Source organism: Saccopteryx leptura, chromosome 1 (assembly GCF_036850995.1).
Source record: "Saccopteryx leptura isolate mSacLep1 chromosome 1, mSacLep1_pri_phased_curated, whole genome shotgun sequence".
Classification (NCBI taxonomy): Eukaryota; Metazoa; Chordata; class Mammalia; order Chiroptera; family Emballonuridae; genus Saccopteryx; species Saccopteryx leptura.
This window is the reverse complement of record NC_089503.1, coordinates 13,972,642-13,982,927: the sequence shown is the minus strand read 5'-3', so window position 1 is coordinate 13,982,927 and position 10,286 is coordinate 13,972,642. Positions and strand designations below refer to the sequence as shown.

At 39.4% G+C, this 10,286-nt stretch overlaps 1 pseudogene; it reads right to left on the bottom strand.

The window, feature by feature from the left end:
* Window positions 1-212: 212 nt before the first annotated feature.
* LOC136387912 (glycine N-acyltransferase-like) lies at window positions 213-9,772 on the bottom strand (annotated as a pseudogene).
* Between the last annotated feature and the right edge of the window lie 514 nt (window positions 9,773-10,286).

Sequence of the window (10,286 nt, the reverse complement as noted above, 5' to 3'; positions counted from 1 at the left end):
GTCATTTAGCTGTTGAAGCACTCAGTGACTGCTTCTCATAAATACCCTGACTGGGTATTGAAAACAGGATTCTGGTGCACCAGGTTGATGCATTGTTTGTGAGACATTGAGCCCCTGCCAAGGCCACAATTGATTCTTTTCCTCTGCTTAGCCATCCACTGCTCCAAACGCATGCTTGTGCCCATCGACGATGTCTTGCGTGTAGGATGGCGTCACAGGCGAATGCAGTGCCACTGGTTCCAATCACAGGGCAGGTGGATATATTGTGAATTGTAACTTTTCTCTGCATAATTATGTTGTGCTTGTCTATGTGAGCATATATGAGAAAGCCAAGCTTTTTTTGAGCCTGGGAGCAGGTATAGTTGATACAGGAGATGAGGTCCCTGCCCCGGTACTCAGGCACAGTGCCTGCCATCCATATCTCTCCTGCCTGGTCCATCAGGAACAAGGACACAGGAGTCCCTTCGGGTCCCAGCAGACAGAAAGTGGGGAAGTTCTGGATACAGCGCTCGATAAATCTTTGACTCCGCTCATTTCCACCAAAATGCCATATTTCATTTACCAGGGCAGCGTGAGTGACATCCAGGGATGAGAGTTTGAGCATTTCCTGACCGCTATGGAGGTTCCAAGAGAAAAGTCATGTTTATGAGCACTTACTATATTTCTTCTTACCCTTATTGTATAGCTTGCATTTCTGAAAATGACTCCTCTGGCTGCTCTGAGGAATATTGAGTGTAGGGAGACCAGAGTGAAAGCAGGAAGAGAAGTTGGTTGGCGACCTCAGGAATGAGAGGGGTGAGCAGTGCAGTGACTTTCAGCAAAATTACATGGCTTTGGGTTTACCATCGCCAGGTGGTAAGTTCCCTACATCCAACAGGGAAGGAATCAGTTTCTTGATGGTGTCAAATGACATGTAGAGAAAGCACTGTGTTTGTTTGACTTGGAAGGATTTTGTGGCTGCAAGATTTTGTATCACCTCATTCAAACTGGACTGTGAACCTAGAAGGGATTTTCAGGAGAGATGCAATGGTTTCAGAGCATTCCGTGGAGAAGCTGTGTAGTGGAGTAGGAAGTGCCTGCACATGCAGTCCAAGAGCCCTGGGTTTGGATTGGTGCTGCCGCTGTGTGACTGGTGTATTGTCGTCAAGATCTGTGCAGTGAACGTGGTTAGAGATTCATGAAGCCATGGTCATAGCATTTGTGACAATATCAAGACTGAAACTGAGTTTCCTTCAGCTACATGATCATGTAGTTTTGAAAATCACAGGATATGAGGTATAAAAACAATAGTGGCCTCCACCTACTGTGCACGTATTCTGTTCCAGTGTGGTTTATTATTGTAAGAATGACCCATAGTTTACCCATGATTTTTGTAACCATTCTCTGGGACATCCCCGCCTGCTCTGCATCTGACACTGGTACACGACTTGCTTTTATCAATGGGAAAGAGTAAATTTGATGCAAGGAGAGGCTTAAGAGTGTTTGCACATTGGGACTTGCCCTGTGTGCTCCCGAGGGCTTTCATACCAGCATGATACAAATAGGCTTAGGCCGCTTACTAAGGTCTTGTGCTCCCATCATGTTGTCACCGTAGTGGACAGAACCGACAGCCATGACCATCATTCAGACATGTGAATGAGGCCATACTAGAGCCATCAGCCCATAGTTCATCCATTAGCAGATCACAGATGCATGAGTAAAGCGAGATGAAACCAGCAGAAGAGCTGCCTTGCAAAGCCTAACCCAAATGTGAGTTCACAGATTATGAGGTTTGCTCTGCAGTGCGAGTCAGTTGACACATCCAGGTATTGTGCTATGAAATTCTAATTCAAGATTTTATGCAATCTTTTCATCATATCTGTTTTTAGTTACCCTTATTTTCCTCCTTTTTATATATGATCTCTGTGAGGATATGCCACAATGTAAGATTAGATAGCAAAGTAACAGACAAATGTCATCTTAGGAAGTCTGATTTTGGAGGGCAGGCTCATAACTAAGGAGCTGTGTTATGAGTTGTCATTCTAATTCCAGGCACAGAAGACCCTAGGGGAGCTCTGCACTCTTACCCAACCAACCTAAAGGATTCTGCATATGTCTGAAAAATATGCCGGAAATTCTTGGCCTCCCACTAAGTATATTGTGTTTCCCTTTATGAAGCCTACTTTTTGCACACTTTGATGGTGTTTTTTTCCTTTTTAGAAGTATGGACACAACTGATGCAAAAAATTGACAGCAGGCTGCGGATCTGAAGAATGGAGAGAGGGGACATGAGTCATAGAGATAATTGTCCAGGACAGAGAAGTGAGGAGCACCTTTCCTGTTCCTCTGACTTACTTTAGATCTGCAGATGCTGTTTCCAGTTGATGACTTCTGGTGCATCATGTAGTTCCTGACACTTCTCGGGTCCCTGGAGTAGATTTGGTAAGTGTTGGTGTAGGGATCAGAGTCATCTACCTTCTCCTGTTGTCATTGGAGAAAGGAAAATAAAGCAAATTTCATGTAGTTCATGACTGCGATACTTATTTCCAAATTTCATTACACTGTGATAAATTTAAGTATTGACATATTCGTGCATTACAATGATCTATGAATCATTTAAATCATAAAATCAAGACGAGAAACCTGCCTGACCAGATGGTGGTGCAGTGGATAGAGCATCGGACTGGGATGCAGGGGACCCAGGTTCGAGACCCTGAGGTCACCAATTTGAGCGTGGGCTCATCTGGTTTGAGCAAGGCTCATCAGCTTGGACCCAACGTTGCTAGCTAGAGCAAGGGATTATTCAGTCTGCTGTAGCCCCACGGTCAAGACACATATGAGAGAGCAATCAAACAACAATTAAGGTGTCTCAACTAAAAACTAATGATTGATGCTTCTCATCTCCCTCCATTCTTGTCTGTCTGTCCCTATTTATCCCTCTCTCTGACTCTCTCTCTGTCTCTATAAAAAAAAGATGAGAAACCCTAATATTTACTATTATGCTGTAAGATTGCAGGACAATACTGTTTTCTACCTATATATTGCATTAAAATTTCAAACCAAACAAGGGCACAACTCTTTACAAAGCATTCTTCTGCATTTCCATCATTCTCAACAAGAAGATGATACAAGTAGGTGACAAAAAGTAGCTTCTATACCAGGAAAAAATTATACAGTTCAAATAATTGTAGAACACAAAAATTACGAACAGGATAGTATTAAATTTTGTGGTCACAGATAACTGTGATTTAAAATCTCCATCTATACTTAATGAAGACAAAGAAGATAAAAACCAGTTAGAAATGCTTTTTAAAAAATAATACTATAGTTAAATAAATTGTAGTTCCAGATGAACAAAGAAATTTCTAGTTTAGAAAGATCCGCGTAACCTCACCAGGCTATGGCTCAATGAATGGAGTGTCAGACTAGGATTTGGAAGACCCAGATTCAAAATCCTGAGGTCGCTGGCTTGAGTGTGGGCTCGTCCAGCTTGAGCACAGGCTCAACAGCTTGAGTGCAGGGTCTGGCTTGAGTGTGGGATCATAGACATGACCCCAAGGTCACTGGCTTGAGCCCGAAGTCACTGACTTGAACAAGAGGTTACTCACTCTGCTCAGCCGCCCAGTCAAGGCACATATGAGAAAGTAATCAAAGAACGACTAAGGAGACTAAGGAGCCACAATGGAAGAATTGATGATTCTCATTTCTCCACCTGTCTGTCTGTCTGTCTCTATCTGTCCCTCTTTATGTCTTCTCTCTCTCTATCTCTGTCACACACACACACACACAAAAAGAAAGATCCTCTTAAATGATAAATAAAAGATGACATTTTTAGGAAGAAGAACCACAACTAGTGTGGAACTAAAAAGCCCCCTTTAAGTGGTTAGCAAATGTCACAAGTCAGCAATGGTACCACTAACACATTTAAGATTGCACTCAAGCCTGACCAGGCAGTGGCACAGTGAATGGAGCATCAGCCTGGGATGCAGAGGATCCAGGTTCGAGACCCCAAGGTTGCTGGCTTGGGTGCAGGTTCACCAGATTGAGTGCGGGGTCACTGGCTTGAGTATAAAATCATAGACATGATCCCATGGTCACTGGCTAGAACCCAAGGTCACTGGCTTGAGCAAGGAGTCATGGGTTGGCTGGAATCCCCGGTCAAGCACATATGAGAAAGCAATCAATGAACAACTAAGATGTCACAATGAAGAATTCATGCTCTCATTTCTCTCTCTTCCTGTCTGTCCCTCTCTCTGTCTTTCTGTGTCTCTTTCCACATACAAAAAAGAAAAAGATCACTTTCAAGATAAAAAGATATGAGAGTTTTATGTTTTTATCATTTTTATTTTAATTCAATTTTTATTATTAATATAATTTTCTGCATTTTGTGTATTGTTTAATGTGACTTTAAAATAATTTTTATTTGTCTGAAAACTATACTACTTGTATTTTTCTGAATGTATAATTTCACTGGATGTTTTAAAGTGACCTTAGCAGAAAATGGTTTGACTTTGGGTGATGAGCACATGATGTAATATGTAGATCATGTACCAGAGAGATGCACAATTGAAATATATATGATCCTATTAACCAATGTCACTTTACTAAATCTAATTTAAAAATCAATCTAAGGAAAATTAAAAGTCATAAAAAAGAAAAAAATATATGTCGCACTAATTTTTAAAAGTTTGTCCAAAATGTATATGGAAATTCTGTTATTATAAATTTGCTTTTTAGAACCATCCCAATTATGTTCTGTTTTGCACTTTCCTGTTTTGCTCTTGTCTTGTCCTATTTTCCCTGTCAGCTTAACAAATATATACAAATTGCAGTTGGGGGAAACTTCCACTAAGATGTGCCTCTAAACTTATCCTGTGACCTCCATCTTCAACCTCCGTAGTCAATAGCAATGTCATCCCACCTCTCTGCCATATTACAAATACTACTGTCAATGGCAGGATCCTTACTCAGATCCCACCAATTAAGAAATATTTATTTCCAATTCACCCTGGGACCTTTTGGCAGCAGAATTTTTCTGGATTAACTTGATTTAAGAGATACTCTGTTATAATCATCCCTAAAAACAAGGTTAAGTATATAAATGGTTAACAAGATCAGAGAAAAAGAGGGACCAACAGAGGAGACTGAGAAAGAAGGGTCTAAGAGTATTGTAAAAAATAAGGAAAGTGTTTCAGTATTCAAAAATAAGAGAAACTTAATTTAAAGAAGAGAGTGCTTAGGTGAGTCAAATGCTGTTGAGAAGCTAATAGAGATAAGTACTAAACATGTCAATGCATTTTGGAGTTATGAATTCATTTCTGATCTGGTGACAGATAAGTCATGGAATGATAAGACAGAAGTCCAATTTCAGGGGATTAGAGAATAAATGAAATGTGAGAAAGTAAAAATAAATCTTTCTAAGAACTTCATCAGGAAAGAAAGGAGAAGAGTATGAGAGTCTGAAAGGGGGAAGGAGGGTGCAGAAATTTGTAGGAAGGCGTGTCTTATTAGGTGAGAGTGTTAAGCATATTTATGTTTATTACCTAAGTCAATGAAGATGGATAATGATTCATGGGCCTGGGGATATAGTAAGAGATGGAAATGGGAAAGAAAAATAACTATACCCACGGACTAAGCACTGTTCCAAATATTTCATGTTTATTAATTTATTTAATCTTCAATCACATCTCTAAATGTAGGTATTGGGATTAGTTTTGGACAGAAAGAATAGCTCTTCTACACAATGGAAAATATTTTAGTTTCTGTTTGGATGCAGGTATATGTGTGTGAGTACTTGAGGTGAGAGGAAAGAACAGGAAGTTAACATGCTACCTTAGAATATCTATTTTTGGAAGAAATAGAATAGAAAGTCATCTTTTGGAAAGAAATAAGGTGAGAGAGAGCACCAGAAACATGTAGAGAAAGAATAGGGTTTTGATGGAAATAATTAGGGTTTGAGTTGCTGCTGATGTTAGTTAGAAAAATCCAGACTAGGAATACACAGAAAAATGCCAGGATTGCTCAGGACCATGTGGATGTGGAAAACTCCTCATTCTGAAATATACTACTCATTTCAGAGTAGTATTCATACATATGTAAGAGATGAGCACCCAGAGACCAAAGAAAGAAAAGACAAATTGAAATGAACCAGGGTTAAAATTTTCTAGACTCAGAGCAGCAAATAAGATAGAGGGTAAAGATTTTGAGAATAAGAGAATGAGACACTTTAAACTAAATTAAAACTTTGGCACACAAGAGAAAGGGGAAAGTCAATTAGGTTGGGGACCAATTTATTAGGAAAAGGTAAAGAAAGCAAGGGGTAAAAGCACTTTATGAGGTCAAAGAATAATAACAATGATGATGGACAGAGAGAATGTATTCAGAATGAGAGATTGGGATTAGAAATTAGGCTCCTACAGGGCAAAACTTCAGAAGTAAATCAGAAAAATAAACAGGAGTAAATCAGTTCCCGGCATATGACTGTTGACTTCTACCTCAGGTCAATAGACAAGGAGTTAATAAAGAAGTAGGTGATAAAGGTGTCATAGACATCACCAAGATGTGACAGGAGTTTATCAAAGAGAAGTGTCTGTGAACCAGGTGCCAAGTACATAAATGACTAGAGAGAAATTAGAGAGAAAAGGGTAAAGCTTTACTAAGCAACCTGACACAGCATTCAAAGAAAAAAGAGTTTCCTACACAAATGAGCAAATAACACTTTAGAACCATGGGTTGAAGGCCAGAAGAATGATGACTCTTGTCTTTACTTACTGTGTTAATATGGGTGTCTGGTGGGTGACAAAGAAAGGTACACACATATCAATAACTCATAGTGCAAGGAGAGCATAACACACACTGACCCTGTAGATTTTTAAAGTACTTTCCAGTTCTAGATACCTACAATTATTTGAAGAAATGGTCCTCAATATTAAACTCTGTTTAATGCTCCTTCTTTTTTTACTTTAAATAATTTTTAGTTTTTCAGTTAGAGTTGCCACACAGTATTTTGTTAGTTTCAGGAGCACTATTAATGATGAGACATTATACAAATTACTAAGCGATCATCTCAATAAATTTTATACACATCAGACTTCATACACACTCATTACGATATTATTGACTATATACAATTGAAGGACATATCAAAAGCTTCTCAGGCAAGAAAAAACTAAAGGAGTTATTCACCTCCAAACCAGCATTACATGAAATGTTAAACAGTCTTCTTTAAGAATAAGGAAAAACTGAAGATCAAAAATAAAAAAATGACAATAAATATGTATCTATCAATAATAAAATGTAAAAAACAAAATAAACAAGCAGTACAGAAACAGATCAGAAATACAGTGAATATGTTGACAACTGCCAGATGTTTAGGGGAGTTGGGGTGGTGAGTGAAAAATATTAAGGGATTAAGAAGTACAAATTGTGGATGCAAAGAAAAAATACAAATTTTTTTAAGACCAGAATCCTAAGTAATTGAAAGACAAAAAATAAAGAAGAAACTGGCTGTTCAAAACAATTCTGCTAACTTAAAGTTTCGTTGTAGACCTGCATGCACACCACCTTCCACAGTCACTCAGGGTGGTGATGGAGAAGCTGCTATACCCACCACCTGATAGACTCAACCACTCTAAACCTGAACTGACTTACACTGTCACTGCTTAGCGTAAATCTCCAAAAAGCTCTAGGTTTCTAAAGAGCAAACCTGAGAAACAGTCTGCTGAAGAGAAGGCAGAGGTTTCTCGGACCAGAGGAAGGTAGGGAATGTGTTCTATATGAGACAATGTCTACAATTGTAAAAGTTTTCCACTGAAGCATTTATTTATACATTATCACTTGTAGCTGATTGGCTCTTGCAAAGCAATAATAATAAGGCAATGTATGAAGTTGGCAGAAATTGTCTAGCTGCAGGGTTATTTAAATAGTGTCATTAAGGCAAACAGAAGACTGGAAAATTTGTTTTCGCTTCAAAATACCTGACCCAATACCTTCAACCGTGTGACCTGGGAGAAGCCAAGAAATCGGTGATTTGCTGTTAGTACATGAACTGAGCTTTGCACATGTTGTCCCCCACTTGTGTAATGTGAATGAGGGCGAATGGGGGAGGGAAGATTGTAAACATGAGAAAAATGAACAGTTCCTGCACAAAAGTTTGGGAGGGATTAAAATTCTTTTTGGAGAAAAATATAGGTAAATATATTTTTTCAAAGTGTGCTCCTCACATTATCTACATCAAGATCATCTGGTTTGCTTAGTAGAAATACAGGAACTTCTAATCAACTGAATCTGGGCGTCCAGCATGTTGGGAATCTGTGCTTTATAAAAAGCTACCTAAAAGAGTCTGATAAACATGAGCATTATGGAGACATTATGCCAGAGGAAAGGAAAAAGAAGCTACCAAATTTTACCCAGTTTCTAAAATGTTGTGGAAGAACTTCGCAAATTTTGATTATTCATGAAGCAAGAAAAGAAAGAGTTATTTTCATACATAGTTAGAGCTAAATCCTCATTGATTGGTTTGAATAAGTCAGCCGAAGTGAATGAAGCAGATTTGTAAGAAGAGATAATGACCATGTGTTGGGGACCACTCACTGAGAAGCACGGGTTCATTAAAAGAGCCAGGTCTTTGGCTTCTGATTGGGGCACTGCTGCTGGCTACTCTTGCGACCCTGGGGAAAACATTAATTCCTTTCATCATCATTTTACTTATTTGTGCATAAAGGCAATAATGTCAGACAGAAATTGCAATGTATTTCATTCACTCAGTGTGCCTGCCTCTCCCACCACCCCATCACCTCCTCCACCCCTGAAATGGCAAGACATCTTTTTATCTTATTTTATTTATTTATTTATTTATTTTTAAGATTTCTTTTTTTTCTCTTTTTTTATTTTATTTATTTTTTTAAGATTTATTTTTTTTGCCCTGGCCGGTTGGCTCAGCGGTAGAGCGTCGGCCTAGCGTGTGGAGGATCCGGGTTCGATTCCCGGCCAGGGCACATAGGAGAAGCGCCCATTTGCTTCTCCACCCCTCCGCCGCGCCTTCCTCTCTGTCTCTCTCTTCCCCTCCCGCAGCCAAGGCTCCATTGGAGCAAAGATAACCCGGGCGCTGGGGATGGCTCTGTGGCCTCTGCCTCAGGCGCTAGAGTGACTCTGGTCGCAACATGGCGACGCCCAGGATGGGCAGAGCATCGCCCCTGGTGGGCAGAGCATCGCCCCATGGTGGGCGTGCCGGGTGGATCCCGGTCGGGCACATGCGGGAGTCTGTCTGACTGTCTCTCCCTGTTTCCAGCTTCAGAAAAATGCAAAAAAAAAAAAAAAGAAAAAAAAAAAGATTTATTTTTTTTTAATTTTTTTAAATTCATTTTAGAGAGGAGAGAGAAAGGGAGAGAGAGAGAGACACACACACAGAGAGAGGGAGAGAGAGAGGAGAGAGGGAGACAGAGAGAGAAGGTGGGGAGGAGCTGCAAGCATCAACTCCCATTTATGCCTTGACCAGGCAAGCCCAGGGTTTCGAACCAGCGACCTCAGCATTTCCAGGTCGACGCTGATCCACTGCGCCACCACAGGTCTGGCAGCAAGACCATCTTGTGTTTTTCATTTTCCTTGACATATTTAACATGAAAACGATGAGGATGAAGGAATTTATGATGAACCACCTCTACTTAATAAATAATACATAATTATCATGCTATGCAATTAGTAAATTTGTTGTGCATGTGTGTGAGTATTTTTGTGTGAAAATCTTATAACTGATGGGAAGAACTGTAGGAGATTATATTGTTACTGTCGTCATCATGGTCATTGCCTGAGTATTTACTGTTCAGAATATCATGTGCAAGACTTGTATTGAAGCAGATAGCCTATCCTCACACAGGCACAGGTGAGTGCTAATGTAGATTAATGTGTTAGTTTTCTTAGTGTTTTACAACTTGCTTTCAAAGAATTTCATTGTCATGCAGTATGCCCTCTTTCAAAATTGGAGAAACTGCGTATCAGTCTAACATCAAAGAAAAGTGCTTTTTAAAAAAAATGAAACCATGTTTATAATGTTATATTATTATTTTTAATTTTTGTTAATTTTATTAAGATAAATATTTGAATGTTAGCACACTGTGAGTACTCCATGTTTTAGGTCATTACAAAGTTCACTTTTTGTTTAATTGAATATTGTTGGGTGACACTGGTTAACAGAATTATACAGGTTTCAGGGAACAATTCTACAACACATCTTCTGGACACCATATTGACATATTGTGTGTTCACATCCCCCCCCCCCAAAGTGGAGTCTGCATCATATGACACTAACT